General features: G+C 44.9%; 1 long non-coding RNA gene across 1 annotated transcript in view; it reads left to right on the top strand.

The window, feature by feature from the left end:
- LOC144690655 (uncharacterized) overlaps positions 1 to 18,833 on the top strand; it is a 177,263-nt gene that overhangs the window by 52,391 nt on the left and 106,039 nt on the right. The window contains exons 2-3 of the long non-coding RNA XR_013578928.1: positions 12,090 to 12,198; positions 12,351 to 12,425. This is a non-coding gene — a long non-coding RNA (uncharacterized LOC144690655). The remainder of the gene's footprint in view (positions 1 to 12,089; positions 12,199 to 12,350; positions 12,426 to 18,833) is intronic.

Below are 18,833 nucleotides of genomic sequence, written 5' to 3'. Positions count from 1 at the left end.
ACAATAGTCATTATTTACAGAACACGTAATGTTCAGTAATGAGTATCTGTATTATAAATTATATGTACAACAGTGCTCAGTGCTCATTAGAGCCAAAACATTGCCATCACTTCCACTCACGTGATCCATTTCCCCAGGGGAGAACACAAACAATGTCTGGGAAGAGCAGTGCACAATGGGAAGATTGTGTTTCAAAGCATGTCTAACCATTCTGATCCGAAAATGGATGAGCCATGACAATAGCATGCTTTCTCTTCAGCTGAGATCTAGGCTAATGGTGGTCCAGTGCCTGCTGATCTATGATGTACTTTTCTAATAATACTGATCAACTTAAAAAACATCTTAGTTCAGTCAAACCACAGTATCAGAAATCCTAAATTTTTCAATTTCTTTAATTACTGGTCTATAAAATAAGTTGCAAAAGCAGCCTGACATAGTATTGGGAATACTTGGTTAAACAAAGTATTCTTTTTGTCTCCCTATTCATTCTACAATCTCTGTTTACTGGAAGTAACTTTTTAAACTTAACTATTTGCTTGTCATAAAGCTGGGTGAGATGCTTTCCATTATTTTGTTTACTTCATTCATGGGATGTGGGCATCGCTGGCTGGGCCAGCATTTATTGCCCATCCCTAATTGCCCATGGGAAGATAGTGGTGAGCTGCCATCTTGAACCGCTGCAGTCCATGTGGTGTAGGTAAACCCACAGTGCTGGTAAGGAGGGAGTTCCAGGATTTTGTCCCAGCCACAGTGAACAAGCACCAATATATTTCCAAGTCAGGAAGTCATTAAAGAGCAGGATTTTTTTGTTTGTTTCTACTGAAGTGTTAATGGGCTCCAGTAAAAAATACATGGGACCAGAAACTCATCAGGTGTTCCAACAGTTTCCTGCCATAATTCCAGTTCCGTAGTGTTTTGTATTCTCTCCACTCCTTACGGCAAATGACGGGGAAGTGTTGGAGCTTCCTTCAACTTGCCTGATCCACAGAAAGGGCCGGAACACCTGAAGGACAAAACCCCATTGCACAGGGAGTTGATTAGACCGGTGTTAAAATCTGGTGTTAGACATCAGCCCTGGGAAACTCTCTTTAGGGTGCTGATGTTTCCATTAGGGAACTGGTGCCTGAAGTCTTGCCTCATGGAGATGCAGGTACCCTTTTACTGATTTGGCAAACTGCCGTTGGGTGAAGATGGAGCTGCCATAAGAGTAATTCCATCATAATGTCAGGATTTCAACCTTATCAAATTTACTGGCTCTGAATGATAGGGATACAATGTTATTGATTGACTAAGATATAAATCAATACAGTGATTGACAAAATACAGCCCTTCTCAGTTTAACTTCCAACCATCTTCAGCCAGAAGTGCTGAGTGGATGATCCATCTCAGTCTCCACCAGAGGTCCCAGCATCACAGATGCCAGTCTTCAGCCAATTTGATTCACTCCACATGATATCAAGGAATGACTGAAGGCACTGGATACTCCAGTGTCAGGGATATTCCTGACAATATTCCAGCAATAGTACTGAAGACTTGTGCTCCAGAACTTGCCACCCTCCTAGCCAAGCTGTTCCACTACAGCTACAACATTGGCATCTACTGAGAAATTTAGAAAATTGCCCAGGTATGCCCTGTCCATGAAAAGTCATAGAGTCATAGAGGTCTACAGCACAGAAAAAGGCCCTTCGGCCCATCGAGTCTACGTCGGTCAAACAAGTACCTAACTATTCTAATCCCATTTTCCAGCAGGGCAAATCCAGGACAAAGCAGGACAAATCCAACATGGCCAATTACCGTCTCATCAGTCTACTCCCAAAAGTAAAGTGGTAGAAGTTGCCATTGAGACTGTTATTAAGCGGCACTTGCTCACAAATAACCTGCTCACTAACGTTCAGTTTAGGTTTCACCAGGGTTACCCAGCTCCTGACCTCATTACAGCTGTGGTTCAAACATCGACAAAAGAGCTGAACTCCAGAGGTGAGGAGAGAGTGACTGTCCTTGACATCAAGACAGTATTTGACCGAGTGTGGCAACAAGGAGCGCTAGCAAAACTGGAGTCAATGGGAATCAGGGGGGAAACTCTCCACTGGTTGGAGCCATACCTAGCATAAAGGAAGATGGTTGTGGTTGTTGGGGGTCAATCATCTCAGTAAAACTGTATAAAATGCTGGTTAGGCCATAGCTAGAGAATTGTGTGCAGTTCTGGAATCCACATTATAGGAAGGATGTGATTGCATTAGAGGGAGTGCACGGGAGATTTACCAGGATGTTGCCTGGGCTGGAGAGTTTTAGGCTGGATAGACTGGGGTCATTTTCCCTGGAGAAGAGGAGATTGAGGGGGGACATAATTCAGGTGTATTAAATTATGAAGGACATAGATAGGGTAGACAGGAAGGAACTTTTCCCCTTGGTGGAGGGATCAATAACCAGGGAGCATAGATTTAAGATAAGGGGCAGAAGGTTTAGAGGGAATGTGAGGAAGAATTTTTTCACCTAGAAGGTGGTAGGAATCTGGAACTCACTGCCTGAAAGGGTGGTAGAGGCAGAAACCCTCATAAGATTTAAGAAGTATTTGGATGTGCGCTTGTGATGCCATGGCATACAAGGCAATGGGCCTAGTGCTGGTAAACGGGATTAGAATAGTTAGGTACTTGTTTTACTGGCACAGACTCGATCGGCCAAAGGGCCTTTTTCTGTGCTGTAGACCTCTATGACTCTATGACTCTATGAGTTCCAGAACACCACTGCAGGAGTTCCTCAGGGTAGTGCCCTAGGCCCAACCATTTTCAGCTGCTTCATCATTGACCTTCCACCATAAGGTCAGAAGTGGGGATGTTCACTGATGATTGCACAATGTTCAGAGCGATTCGTAACTCCACAGATACTGAAGCAGTCTGTGTCCATGTGCAGCACGAGCTGAGCAACATTCAGGCTTGGGCTGATAAGCGACAAGTAACATTTCTGCTACACAAGTGCCGGGCAATGACCATCTCCAACAAGAGAGAATCTAAGCATCTCCTCTTGATATTCAATGGCATTAGTATCACTGAATCCCCCACATCAACATCCTGGGGGTTACCATTGACCAGAAACTGAACTGGATTAGCCATATAAATACTGTGGCTATAAGTGCAGGTCAGAGGCTAGGAATCCTGTGGTGAGGAACTCACCTCCTGACTCCTCAAAACCTGTCAACCGTCTACAAGGCACAAGTCAGGAGTGTGTTGGAATACTCCCCACTTGCCTGGATGAGTGCAGCTCCAAGAAGCTTGACACCACCCAGGACAAAGCAGCTTGCTTGATTGGCACCCGTTCACTCCCTTACCACCAAAGCACAATGACAGCAGTGTGTACCCGCGACAAGATGCACTGCAGCAACTCACTAAGGCGCCTTCAACAGCACCTTCCAAACCCACAACCTCTTATCACTTAGAAGGCCAAGGGTAGCAGACACATGGGAACACCACCACCTGCAAGTTCCCCTCCAAGCCACACACCATCCTGACTTGGAAATACATCAATGTCCCTTCACTGTCGCTGGGTCAAAATACTGGAAATCCCTCCCTAACAGCACTGTGGGTGTACCTACACCACATGGACTGCAGCGGTTCAAGAAGGTGACTTACCACCACCTTCTCAAGAGCAATTAGGGGTGGGCAATAAATGTTGGCCTTGCCAGCAATGCCCACATCCATGAAATATATATTTTTTAATTACCTTGTATATTAATTTAAACTATTTTAAGACCAAAAGAATCACATGTTGCAGTGTGCATCATAGCATGTTACAGCACAGAGGAGCCCATTCAGCCTATCATGCCTGTGTAGTTCTGAATAACAAATACAAAGAAAAATTTGAACAATTGGGCCTTTCTTTGTTAGTACAACATATCTTATGGGTCAATATAATAGAAATGTTTAAAATTATTAAACGATAGATAGAAGTAAAAGAGAAAGGAAGACTTGCATTTATATAGCACCATTCACCACCTCAGGACATCCCAAAGCACTTTACAGCCAATTAAGTACTTGTTGAAGAATTGACACTGTTGTATGTAAGCAAACCACCTTTAGTAGTTGAAGGGTGAAGAAGGAAGGGGCATCGATGTGAGGTTAAATTTAAGAGGTTTACAGAAAAGGGCAAGTGAAACATTTCTCACCGGCTGAGGCTAAGGAACTAATGTCCTGAGTCAGTGGGTGGAGCAAAAACAATGGCCAGGATTTTCCAATCCCACTGCGGCAGTAATCATTGCAGTGGGCCGGATCAGAAAATCCCGGCCTATGTCAACATTCAAGGTTCAATTGGATGGTTGCTCAAGTGGAGGTGAAAGGTCAATTAACACGGACTAATTAGGCTGCATGGCCTGTTTCCTTCATACAACTTATATGAACGACGATGACTAAAGTTTCATATTGACTCCATTTTTATGTGGAAAGCCTTCTGTACGGAAGAGGCTGCCCACCCACAACGTCACGTCAGCCTCGTCAGATTATTTGCAACCTCTATGCTACAAACTTCCCAAGACAGTTTGAATTTGTCAGAAAAGCATTCAGAAAGATTGATTTGTAACACTTTAATCGGAAACATTTCAAAGAACGGTGAAAATAACTCTTGGAAGAAATTGCAGGTAACAATGTAACAAAAGCATGAAATCAGTAGACTCAATAGCACACATAGGGTTACCAACACGAGCTAGTAGTTTGGTAATCCTAAGAACATGTCAAATAGGAACAGGAGTAGGCCACACGACCCATCCAGCCTGCTCCGCTGTTCAAGAATACACTGACTGAACTTCAACATCAACTCCACTTTTCCCATCTTTTCCCCATATCCCTTGAAAATAGTAATCAACAGAGCATCCACAGGGCCCCAGAGCATAGAATTCCAAAGGTCCACAACCCTTTGAGTGAAGAAACTTCTCCTCATCTTAATTGACTGATCCATTATTCTAAGGTTGTACTAGACTCTCCAGCCAGGGAAAGACCCTCTCAATGTCTACCCTGTTAAGTCCTCCAAGAATTTTATGCATTTCAATGAGATCACCTCTCATTCTTCTAAACTTCAGAAAGTATAGGCCCATTCTACTCAATCTTTCCTCATAGGACAGCCCTCTCAACCCAGGAATCAATCTGGTGAACCTTCATTGTTAAGCATCTAAAGCAAGTATATCCTTCCTTAGTTACAGCGACCAAAACTGTGCACGGTACTCCAGCTGTGGTCTCAACAAAGCCCTACACAATTTCAATAAGACTTCTTTACTCTTATACTCCAAACCCTATACAATAAAGACAAATATACTATTTGCCTTCCTAATTGCTTGCTGTACCTGAACGTTCACATTCTGTGGTTCATATACAAGGACACCCAAGTCCCTCTGAATACCAACATTGACTAGTCTCTCACCTTCTAAAAAATTTTCCGCTTCTCCTTTCTTCCTACTAAAGTGGATAATTTCACGCACATTATATCCCATCTGCCACCTTCTTGCCCAATCATTTGTCTGGTCTACATCCCTTTGCAGCATCTTTAATCTTCCTCACAGCTTACTTCCCCACCTAGCTTTGTATCATCATCAAACTTGGATACAGTCATCTCATCTAAATAAGTGATATAGATTGTGGATAGCTGAGGCCCAAGCACTGATCCTTATGGTATTCCACTAGTTACAGCCTGCCAAAAATGTCCCATTTATTCCTACTCTCTGTTTTCTATCCATTAATTAATTCTCAATCCATGATAATATTTTATTCTAATCCCATGGGGCCTAATTTTGTGTAACAAAATCCGACATGGCATTTTAACAAATGACTTTTGAAAATCAAAATATACGACACCCACTAGTTCCCCCTTATCCAGCCTGCTAGCTACAACCTCAAAAATTTTAATAGAATTGTCAAACACAATTTCCTTTTTGTAGCTGATGCCCTGTTACCACATCCTTAATAACCGATTCTAGCATTTTCTTCAATAATGATGTTTGGCTAACTGGCCCTTTTTCTTGAATAGGGTTACATTTGCTCCCTTTCAGCTCACTGGAACCATTCTAGAATCTAGGGAATTCTGGAAGTTTAAAACCAATGCATCCATTATTCCTGAAGTTACCTTTTTTAAAACCTCGACATGTAGGCCATCAGGTCCAGGGGATTTGTTGGCTTTCAGTCCTACTAATTGCTCCAGCACCTTTTCTTTACTAATATTAATTACTTGAAGTTTCTCACACCATTAGAACCTTGCTTCCCCTTTCCAGAATGTTCTTTGTGTCTTCTACTGTGAAGACAGACACAAAATTTTGTCTAATATCTCTGTCCTTTTCTTATTCTCCATTATAATTTTGCTTCTCAGGAGCACATCAACTTTCATGGATCTCTTCCTTTTCATCTACTTTTAACAGCTCTTACAACCTGTTTTTATATTCCTTGCTAATTTACTCTCGTCCTATTTTTCTCCTTCTTTATCAAATTCTTGGACAAACTTTGCTGATTTTGAAAACTCTCTTTCGGGCCTGCTATGCCTTTTGACAATATTATAAGCCTCTTTTTTTAAGCTAATACCATTCTTAGTTAGACACAGCTGTACCACTTTGCAGTGGAGTCCATATTCATCCAGGAAATGCGTATTCATTGAGAATTTTGAATTAAAGGCAGGATTGTTCAGATGACAGGGTTTCCCGCCCTGCCACTCAAAGAGTCAGCAGGATATGCATTCCAGCTGATACCGGCTTCCCCACAGCCACTAAATGCTTCATGGAAAACAAAAATAAAAAGAAAAAGAAAAACTCAGCAGGTCTGACAGCTACGGAGAGGAACACAGTTAACGTTCAACAGAACTTAGTTCTTCAACAGAACTAAGGAAAAATTGAAAAGAGGTGAAATATAAGCTGGTTTATGGGGGGTGGGACAGGTAGAGCTGGATAGAGGGTCAGTGATAGGTAGAGATTGCCAAAAGATGTCATAGACAAAGGGACAAAGAGGTTGAAGGTGGTGATATTATCTAAGGAATGTGCTAATAGATGACATTAAGGGTAGAAAGCAGGACAAGCAAGGTACAGATAGTCCTACTGGGGGTGGGGTGGGGGGAAGGGACCGAAATAGGCTAAAAGGTAGAGATAAAACAATGGATGGAAATACATTTAAAAATAATGGAAATAGGTGGGAAAAGAAAAATATATATAAATTATTAGAAAAAAGGGGGATCGGAAAGGGAGTGGGGATAGAGGAGAGAGTTCATGATCTAAAATTGTTGAACTCAATATTCAGTCCGGAAGGCTGTCAAGTGCCTAGTCGGAAGATGAGGTGCTGTTCCTCCAGTTTGCGTTGAGCTTCACTGGAACAATGCAGCAGGCCAAGGACGGACATGTGGACATGAGAACAGGGTGGAGTGTTGAAATGGCAAGCGACAGGGAGGTCTGGGTCATGCTTGCGGACAGACCGAAGGTGTTCTGCAAAGCGGTCACCCAGTCTGTGTTTGGTCTCTCCAATGTAGAGGAAACCGCATTGGGAGCAACGAATGCAGTAGACTAAATTGAGGGAAGTGCAAGTGAAATGCTGCTTCACTTGAAAGGAGTGTTTGGGCCTTTGGACGGTGAGGAGGGGGGAAGCAAAGGGGCAGGTGTTGCACCTTCTGCGGTTGCATGGGAACGTGCCGTGGGAGGGGCTTGAGGTGTAGGGGGTGATGGAGGAGTGGACCAGGGTGTCCCAGGGGGAACGATCCCTATGGAATGCCGCCGGGGGAGTGAAGGGAAGATGTGTTTGGTGGTGGCATCATGCTGGAGTTGGCGGAAATGGCAGAGCATGATCCTTTTAATGCGGAGGCTGGTGGAGTGATAAGTGGGGACAAGAGGGAGCCTATCACGGCTCTGGGAGGGAGAGGAAGGTGTGAGGGCGGATGCGCGGGAGATGGGCCGGACACGGTTGAGGGCCCTGTCAACCACCGTGGGTGGAAAACCTCGGTTAAGAAAGAAGGAAGACATGTCAGAGGAACTGTTTTTGAAAGTAGCATCATCAGAACAGATGCGACAGAGGCGAAGGAACTGAGAGAATGGGATGGAGTCCTTACAGGAAGCGGGGTGTGAGGAGCTGTAGTCGAGGTAGCTGTGGGAGTCGGTAGGCTTGTAATGGATATTGGTGGACAGTCTATCACCAGAAATTGAGACAGAGAGGTCAAGGAAGGGAAGGGAAGTGTCAGAGATGACCATGTGAAAATGATGGAGGAGTAGAAATTGGAAGCAAAATTAATAAATTTTCCCAGGTCCAGACGAGAGCATGAAGCAGCACCGAAGCAATCATCGATGTACCGGAGAAAGAGTTGTGGGAGGGGGCCTGAGTAGGACTGGAACAAGGAATGTTCCACATACCCCATAAAGCGACAGGCATAACTGGGGCCCATGCGGGTACCCATAGCATTCCTTCTTTGGAGGAAGTGAGAGGAGTTTAAGGAGAAATTGTTCAATGAGAGAACAAGTTCAGCCAGACGGAGGAGAGTAGTGGTGGATGGGGATTGTTCGGGCCTCTGTTCGAGGAAGAAGCAGAGAGCCATCAGACCATCCCAGTGGGGGATGGAGGTGTAGAGGGATTGGACGTACATGGTGAAGAGGAGGTGGTTGGACCAGGGAACTGGAAATTGTTGATATGATGTAGGGTGTCAGAGGAATCACGGATGTAGGTGGGAAGGGACTGGACAAGGGGAGAGAGAATGGAGTCAAGATAGCAAGAAATGAGTTCCGTGGGGCAGGAACAGGCTGACACGATCGTTCTGCTGGGACAGTCCTGTTTGTGGATTTTGGGTAGGAGGTAGAAGCGGGCCGTCCAAGGTTGGGAGACAATGAGGTTGGAAGCAGTGGAGGGAAGATCTCCAGAGGAGATGAGGTCAGTGACAGTCCTAGAAACAATGACTTGATGTTCAGTGCTGGGGTCACGGTCCAAAGGGAGGTAGGAGGAAGTGTCTGCAAGTTGACACTCAGCCTCTGCGAGGTAGAGGTCAGTGCACCAGACAACAACAGCACCACCCTTGTCAGCAGGTTTGATGACAAAGTCAGGGTTGGACCTGAGAGAACGGAGTGCAGCAAGTTCAGAGAGACAGGTTAGAGTGGGTGAGAGGAGCAGAGAAATTGAGACGACTGATGTCACGCCGACAGTTCTCAATGAAAAGATCAAGAGCAGGTAAGAATCCAAAGGGAGGGGTCCAGGTGGAAGGAGAATATTGGAGGCGGGTAAAAGGATCCATTGAACGAGGAGAGGACTCCTGCCCAAAGAAGTGAGCACGGAGGCGAAGGCTGCGGAAGAAGAGTTCAGAATTGTGCCGAGCCCGAAATTCATTGAGATGAGGGCGCTAGGGTATGAAACTAAGTCCTTTGCTGAGCACTGAACGTTCAGCATCAGAGACAGGAAGGTCAGGGGGTCTGGTGAATACACGGCCGGGGCTGGGATTGGAAGACAGAATGGCAACAGAGGGGCAGGCAGGGGCGGAGGGTCTTGGATGGGCGTTGGTGTCGATGAGTTGTCCTAGGGCCCAAACACTCCTTTCAAGTGAAGCAGCATTTCACTTGCACTTCCCTCAATTTAGTCTACTGCATTCACTGCTCCCAATGCGGTTTCCTCTACATTGGAGAGATCAAACACAGACTGGGTGACCGCTTTGCAGAACACCTTCGGTCTGTCTGCAAGCATGACCCAGACCTCCCTGTCGCTTGCCATTTCAACACTCCACCCTGCTCTCATGTCCACATGTCCGTCCTTGGCCTGCTGCATTGTTCCAGTGAAGCTCAACACAAACTGGAGGAACAGCACCTCATCTTCCGACGAGGCACTTTACAGCCTTCCGGACTGAATATTGAGTTCAACAATTTTAGATCATGAACCATCCCCACCCCCTTTCCGATCCCCATTTTTTCCAATAAGTTATATATATTTTTCTTTTCCCACCTATTTCCATTATTTTTAAATGTATTTGAATTGTTTTATCCATTGTTTTATCTTTACCTTTTAGCCTATTTCGATCCCTTTCCCCCACCCCCAGTAGGACTATCTGTACCTTGCTCATCCTGCTTTCTACCCTTAATGTCACCTATTACACATTCCTTAGATAATATCACCCCCTTCAACACCTCTTTTTTCTTTTGTCTGTGACATCTTTTGGCAATCTCCACCTATCACTGGCCCTCTATCCAGCTCTACCTGTCCCACCCCTCCTTAAACCAGCTTATATTTCACCTCTTTTCAATTTTTCCTCAGTTCTGTTGAAGAATCATACAGACTTGAAACGTTAACTGTGTTCCTCTCCACAGATGCTGTCAGAACTGCTGAGTTTTTCCAGGTATTTTTATTTTTATTTTTGTTTTGGATTTCCAGCATCCGCAGTTTTTTGCTTTTATCTTAATGCTTCATGGAACCTTAATTGTTTGGAGATGGGGCTTCTGCCCCTCAATTGGGAGGAATCCCTGCCTTCGAGAGCTGCCAGCCAATCTGATTGGCCAGCAGCTCTGTAGTCCCAGCAGCACCAGGCTCAACCAGTGGCTACAGCTGGGAATACCGGCAGTCATCAAAGAAGAGGAACGAATGGAGGCCAGACTTCAGGTGAGCCTGGGATATTGGCAGACCCTGGGTTTGTGAGGCTGGGAGGGAGGGTTAAAGGGGGGTATGTGCCTCCAATGGGCATAGGGGACCCCCGAAGGATGTCCCCCAACCCGCCCAACACCAGCTTAGCCAGTAAAAGCTGCCAGGCTACCTACCTGGTGTGGACCCCCCTGCCACAGGTAACATAGCAGTGGTGTCCAGAAGGGAAAAGCAGTAAACACTGGGGAATAAGAGTACTGGTCCGAATTGTTTTTTTCCTTCTGGATGGTGGGATGAGGCACTTAACTGGCCACTTAAGGGCTTCAATAGGCCCAAAGGTTGCCTGACACCTCTACTGCCCCTTGTAAAATGGGAGACAGGTCAGGGAGGGCAGATCGGTGGTGGGTAGACCACATGCAGCATTTCCAGAGCCCTCCCACCTTCAAACACGTTGGCAGGGGACCATAAAATTCCACCCATATGTTGTTAAACATTCAACACTGCTTTTCTGCCATGATATCTGTTATTCTAATTTCCTAATTTACCTCAGCCAACTCACTCCTCATTCTTGTAATTGGCCATGTTTAAAGTCAAGACATGAGTTTTGGACTTAACCACATCATTCCAAAATTTAACATGAAATTCTATCCTATTATGATCACTCTTACCCTGAGGATCATTTCCTACAGCATTACTAATTAACCATGCAGAAAACTACATGTAAAATAACCTGTTCTCTAGTCATCTCCTTGACATATTTGCTCTAGAAAACTATTTTGAATCCTGCATTTTTTTTGTAACTCCGAAGCACAAAACAGGTGTATGTATCACAATACGTCATTAAATGGCAGGAATGAAGCAGGCAGCATTAAAACTTTAGGCTATCTCCTCATTAGCATGGTAGCTGTATGCAGCCAGCACTAAACATGCTGCTGAGATGCTGATTCCTCAGCAGAGGCGTCAAGCTTGTGTGAGACTAGCACCAGGCTGCCTAGGGAAGGTACTGGAACTGGATGTAGAAGACAGTGTCAGCAGGAAGAATGCTAAATTATGGCATAATAGGGTATAACATGTGCACCAAAGCTCTCTGATGCTGCACTGGATGCTTTGATGAAGTGGGTGGGCAGGAGGACAAAGGTCCTGTGTTCACAAGGAAGCAGGCGGCCTCCGGACAGACTCTGTGAAGGCAGTGACAACAGATAGCCATGGCAATCGATGTCAGCAGTTTAGCCCAGCGGATTTGGGTGCAGTGCTGCAAAACGTTCAATGGCCTTGCAGGAGTGGTATCTTCAAATACCATATTCCACTAACAAACTACTAGTGCCAGTCACTGCTAAATGCACCACACCCCCATCACTCGCCTACCAACAATCTCTATCACTAATGACTCCTACCTAATGTTCATAGTTTCACCTCACCCTCACACATGTAGGACTGCTTCAAACCTCACACCCACATCTCATAGCTTGCACATATCACCAGCTATTCAACCATAACAACCAAACCACACTCACTGACACATTTCCCCTTCCCTTGCAGGTCAAGGTGCATTCAACTGGAAGCAGCAGCACCTAACCCAACCGGGGACAGGAACAGCTACATGTCCTTATCCCGATGGACGCAACCGTGGTCACTGAAACAACTGAAGGTGACAATATTCCTAATCCTTTTTCTCACATCCCACTTCTCCCTCATCGTACCATCTTGTTTCCTTTACAAGCTGCAAATGGTGTGAGCACTTCTTACTTTCCCCACTCATCTCACCACCACAACCCAACCCTTGTACCTTTCTCCCTACAGATACCCAAGAACTACAACCTGGTTACTCCGTGGTGGAAGAACAAGAACTGGAAGAGCAGGAAGTCAGTGATGAAGGTGAAACACTGCAACTCACTCTCACACTCACAGCCATTAGCTCAGATACTGACACTAAAACCATTTGGAGGAAAACTTTGGGATCTTCACATGGTGAGACACTGAGCGCAAATGTACTGCAGCCAGAGCGAGGAGCAAAGGTAGTGCAGGTGTCTGTTCAGCACAGGGTGAGGTCACACATGAATTTTGCAGAATTCTCTAATGAGGACTTTGATGGGGCAGGCCACACAAAAGCAGGCTTATGGGCATGCTTGGTACATTGACTGGCTGGCAAAAGGGTTTGTGTAGAGCTTGTAGCTCAGTTTCCAGCATGGCAGTGTTGGCCAATTCCATTAGTAAACTTGTGGATCCAACTACAATGCAGCACCTGATGGTCGGCATCTCCGTTTCCACCGCAGCACAAGCAAAAGCTACCGAATATCCGGATGCTGCAGTGAAAGCTTAGGCTAAAGTCATGCAAGTTCAAACTGCTGCCTTGGAAACTCAGACTGCTGGTATCATGGCTGGTGTTACCAATGTTCAAAGGGACTTGCAGGCTCTCACAGCAGTTCAGCAACCCACCCTCCAACAGACTACTAGGATGGCTGAGGTGCTGCCCCCAGGGGAGTGGCAGTGACTCCGTGGAGCATGAACCTGCTATCCTCTCTCAGGATAACAACACTTGACCCCCGTCCATGCCAGCCCACCGGTGCCCTAGCTGTTGCCTGTCAGTCAGCCAGCCCAGACTGCTACTGCCTGTGCTGAGATGGTGCCATCTGAGACCAGGCCTTATAGGCCCACAGCTGCTCAAAATCATCCTCATAGGATATCTGCAGTCTCCTCCATTGAAATTCAGCAGCCTTCCACAGCCATGCTGCAGTCACTGGGGTAGCATTGTGTAGGACCACTAGGACAGGTAAAGACCACTAGGACAAGTCAGGCACTAAGGGAATGCACACGGGTGAATAGCTGTCTTTTGCATGCAATATGGCACGGTTCTATTTATAAGTTTGGCTTGGAATATTTATTTTGTGGTAGCTTTTATTTTTCATTGTGGCCAATGGACGCTGTGGTGGTCAGTAACAGAGGGAAGATAATTAGTGTGGGACTGTTGGTTGGTGGAGAGCTGGTGCTGTTACCGGTATCGCAGTTAGTCAATCAGGCAGTGTGGACAGAAAGAGACTGTGCTGGTTGCCTTCTCCCTTCCTCTTCCTCCTTCTCACAAGAACACAAGAAATAGGAGCAGGAGTAGACCACACAGCCCATCTATCCTGCTCCGTCATTGTCATGAAGAGATATTAATGTCTATAATGTTATTGGAAATTATTTTTTAAAATAGAGTTTAGTGGTGCTGTGTCTATGTGTGTCTGTGTGTGTCTTAACTGGATTAAAACCAGCTAGTCTGCGTGCTTTGATGTATAGTAGTTTTGAGATGTTAATTGGGAAACAATAAGGAAGTTAAAAGGCAAAGTATACATTTGTATTTATTCAATAAACCGTTCAAGACTGCGGGTGGAATCTTGCACCTAGCTAGATCACCAAGCAATGTAAGACCATAAGACATAGGAGCATAAATTAGGCCATTCAGCCCATCGAGTCTGCTCCGCCATTCAATCATGGCTGATAAGTTTTTCAACTCCATTCTCCCGCCTCCTCCCCGTAACCTTTGATCCCTTTACCAATCAAGAATCTATCTATCTCGGTCTTAAATACACTCAATGACCTGGCCTCCACAGCCTTCTGTGGCAATGAATTCCATAGATTCACCACTCTCTGGCTAAAGAAGTTTCTCCTCATCTCTGTTCTAAACAGTCTTCCCTTTACTCTGAGGCTGTGCCCTCGGGTCCTAGTCTCTCCTACTAATGGAAACATCTTCCCCACATCCACTCTATCCAGGCCTTTCAGTATTCTGTAAGTTTCAATCAGATCCCCCCCTCATACTTCTAAACTCCATCGAGTATAGACCCAGAGTCCTCAGGAGTTCCTCATATGTTAAGCCTTTCATTCCTGGGATCGTTCTCGTAAACCTCCTCTGGACCATCTCCAGGGCCAGCACCTCCTTCTTGAGATACGGGGCCCAAATTGCTCACAATATTCTAAATGTGGTCTGACCAGAGGCTTATAAAGCCTCAGCAGCACATCCCTGCTTTTATATTCCAGTCCTCTCGAAATAAATGCCAACATTGCATTTGCCTTCCTAACTACCAACTCAACCTGCAAGTTAACCTTAACAGAATCCTGAACTAGGACTCCCAAGTCCCTTTGCACTCCAGATTTCTGAATTCTCTCCCTATTTAGAATATAGTCTATGCCTCTATTCTTCCTACCAAAGTGCATGACCTCACACTTCCCCACGTTGTATTCCATCTGCCACTTCTTTGCCCATTCTCCTAACTTGTCCAAATCCTTCTGCAGCCTCCCCGCCTCCTCAATACTACCTGTCCCTCCACCTATCTTTGTATCATCTGCAAACTTAGCCAGAATGCCCTCAGTTCCTTCATCTAGATCATTAATGTATAAAGTGAAAAGTTGTGGTCCAAACACTGACCCCTGCAGAACTCCACTGGTCACCGGCCGCCATCCTGAGAAGGACCTCCTTATCCCCACTCTCTGCCTCCTGCCAGACAGCCAATCTTCCATCCATGCTAGTACCTTGCCTCTAACACCATGGGCTCTTATCTTACTGAGCAACCTCCTATGCAGCACCTTGTCAAAGGCCTTCTGGAAGTCCAAGTAGATAACATCCATTGACTCTCCTTTGTCTAACCTACTCGTTACCTCCTCAAAGAATTCTAACAGATTTGTCAGGCATGACCTCCCCTTGATGAAATCATGCTGACTTTGCCCTATTTTATCATACACTTCCAAGTATTCTGAAATCTCATCCTTAATAATGGACTCTAAAATCTTACCAACGACCGAGGTCAGGCTAATCGGCCTGTAATTTCCTGTCTTTTGCCTCACTCCCTTCTTAAACAGGGGTGTTACATTAGCGATTTTCCAGTCGTCTGGGACCCTCCCTGACTCCAGTGATTCCTGAAAGATCACCACTAACGCCTCCACTATCTCTTCAGCTATCTCCTTCAGAACTCTGGGGTGTAATCCATCTGGTCCAGGTTATTTATCCACCTTCAGACCTTTCAGTTTTCCTAGCACCTTCTCCTTGGTAATGGCCACCATTCTCACCTCTGCCCCCCGACTCTCTTGACCTTTGGGGATGTTACTCGTGTCTTCCACCGTGAAGACTGATGCAAAGTACCTATTCAGTTCCTCCACCATTTCTTTGTTCCCCACTACTACTTCTCCAGCGTCATTTTCCAGCGGCCGAATGTCCACTTTTGCCTCTCCCTTACCCTTTATAAATCTAAAAAAATTCTTGCAATCTTCTTTTATATTACTGGCTAGTTTACCCTCATGTTTAATCTTCTCCCTCCTTATTTCTTTTTTAGTTGTCCTCTGTTGGTCTTTGTAGGCTTCCCAATCCCCTGGTTTCCCACTGCTCTTTGCCGCATTGTATGCTTTCTCTTTAGCTTTTATGCTGTCCCTGACTTCCCTTGTCAGCCATGGTTGTCTCATCCTCCCTTTAGTATGCTTCTTCTTCCTAGGGATGAATTTTTGCTGTGTCTCCAAAATTACTCCCATGTGCTTATTTTTTTCAGTTTATTAATATAATTCGTGGGATTAAGGGATGTTATTGTTAGAAGAGGTAATATTAAAAGCCGATTGATACAATAGAAAATTTACATTCAAAGAGAGAAATATGTGTTAAGGAGAAAGGAGATTGTGTGTAAAGCAGAGGCATTTTAAGATCCAACAAGTGTGAGAAGCCTCAATTTGCTGTCTGCAAGGAGCCAGAGCTGAAAGAAACTCATTTTGAGTGTGACTGTCCAGTGTTCTGCCAGGTGTCTCTTTAAATCTATGAGCTTTACTGTTGCTTTAACGGGGGTGTAACTGAGAGTCAGATTAATTTGGGGCTTTTTGTAGTTACTATAGTAGTAATTTTGAAGATGTATGTATGTGTTTACAATCTATCTTGTATTAATAAATGTTTAATTTAGTTTTATAAAAACCCTCTTGAGACTCAGTGGTCCTATTACTACTGAATTCAAAGCCTGCATCCCAAAACATACAAATTGCAAAAAATGGGTTTTGACAGTCATTTCAAGTTTCCCTCTGGGATTTGAACAACTCAGCCCTTACCATTGGCTGTGTAATAATAGTCATTTAATATGATCATGGCTGATCTTAGGCTTCAACTCCATTTTCCTGCCCATTCCTCATTTCCCTTAATTGCCTGAGAGACCACAACTCTGTCTATCTCAGCCTTAAATGTATTCAATGATGGAGCATCCACAGCCCTCTGGTTTAGAGAATTCCCAAGATTCACAACTCTGAGTAAAGTCATTTCTCCTCATCTCAGTCTTAAATGATCGGCCCCTTATCCTGAGACTGTGCCCCTATGTTTTAGACTCCCCAACTGGCAGAAACAATCTCTCAGCTTGAACCCTATCAAGCCCCCTCAGAATTTTGTAGCCCAATTTACTTAGCCTCTCATCATCGGACAACCCCCTCATCCCAGGGACCAATCTAGTGGACATTCACTGTACCTCCTCCAAAGCAAGCATATCCTTTGTTAAATGTGGAGGTCAAAACTGCACACAGAATTCCAGATACAGTCTCACCAAAACCCTGTACAAGTGTAGCAAGACTTCTTTATTCTTGCACTCCAATCCCGTTGCAATAAAGGCCAACATAGCATTTGCCTTCCGAATTGCCTGCTGTTCCTGTATGCTAACTTTCTGTGTTCCCCATCTCCTTCTTCTCCTCCTCTTCAGCTGCTCATTGTATTGCTGGTGGAAAGGGCTGTCACCTCATGAAGGTGAGGTTGTTCAGAAAGCAGCAGACCAGCACCAATCTTGACACCCGCTCTGCCGAGTACCGCAGGGCTCCTGCAGAGTGGCCCAGGAAGCTGAAGCATTGTTTCAGAATGCCAATGGTCTGCTCTGACAATTCTTGAGGTATTATTGCTTTCATTGTATGCATGTTGTCCACATGTGCAAGAGTCGCACACAGAAGCCATGAACCATGTTGTTAAAGGATAGCCCTCATCACCAGTAGCCACTCTCTGTATTGTCATGCAGCAGTGAATGGCCAACTGCGAGATATTGCAAATATTGTCTGCTCCAGCCTGTAGGAGCCAGATGGATTGCCACAGTCATTGTTCATTGCCATGGTCAGCTTCACAGCCATTGACAATGCTGTCCTCGCCCTGCACTAAGGCTACTGTTGTTGCTGCAGCAGTGGCAGGTTTTGGTGAAGGTACCCTTAGTAAAATGGAATATCTGGCACACTGTTCCTCACTGAGGTTCAGGTAGGAGAATTAGTATCTGAGCACCTTGGATGAATATCGCCTCCTGTTGAGAGCCCTTCTCCCCTTCTTCTTCCTCCCTCTTCCAAGTAGGTTGTCCTGTTCTATGTCACCTCTGTTCATTCTGAGATGGAAGAAATTTCTTCACTCAAAGGTTTGTAAATCTTTGGAATTCTCTACTCCAGATTGTTGTGGATGCTCCATTGTTGAATACATTTAAGAGTGAGAGAGACAAATTTTTGTTCTCACAGGGATATGGGGAACGGGAGAGAAAATGAGTTGAAGCTCATGATCAGTCATGATCATATTGAATGGTGGAGCAGACTCAATGGGCCATATGGTCTACTCCTGTTCCTACTTCTTGTGTACTTGTGTATTCTCCCTGTCATGTTGTATTCCAAGGGGAATGCAAATGATTACATCATGTCTGGGAGCAAGTGGTCTGTGCAGGATCTGTAACGTCAGGACAAAGTCCTTCAGCATCTGCCCCATCCAATCATTGGAGACGCTACAGCAAAGGTTCACTAGACCAGTCTCTGGGATGAGGGGGTTGTCCTATGATGAGAGGCTGAGTAAAGTGGGCTTATATTCTCTGGATAAAAGCAAAATACTGCGGATGCTGGAAATCTAGAACAAAATCAAAAATACCTGGAAAAACTCAGCAGGTTTGACAGCATCTGCGGAGAGGAGCACAGTTAACATTTCGAGTCCAAGTGACTCTTCATCAGAACTAAGGAAAAATAGAAAAGAGGTGAAATATAAGCTGGTTTAAGGGGGGGTGTGACAGGTAGAGCTGGATAGAGGGCCAGTGATAGGTGGAGATAGCCAAAAGATGTCATAGACAAAAGAAAAAAGAGGTGTTGACAGTGGTGATATTATCTAAGGAATGTGCTAAAGGGGATATTAAGGGTAGAAAGCAGGATGAGCAAGGTACAGATAGTCCTAGTGGGGGTGGCGTGGGGGGAAGGGATCGAAACAGGCTAAAAGGTAAAGATAAAACAATGGATTAAACAATTTAAATACATTTAAAAATAATGGAAATAGGTGGGAAAAGAAAAATA

This window comes from Cetorhinus maximus, chromosome 15, assembly GCF_964194155.1.
Source record: "Cetorhinus maximus chromosome 15, sCetMax3.hap1.1, whole genome shotgun sequence".
Classification (NCBI taxonomy): domain Eukaryota; kingdom Metazoa; phylum Chordata; class Chondrichthyes; order Lamniformes; family Cetorhinidae; genus Cetorhinus; species Cetorhinus maximus.
The sequence above is the reverse complement of the archived record's forward strand: the minus strand, read 5'-3'. Positions and strand labels throughout refer to the sequence as shown.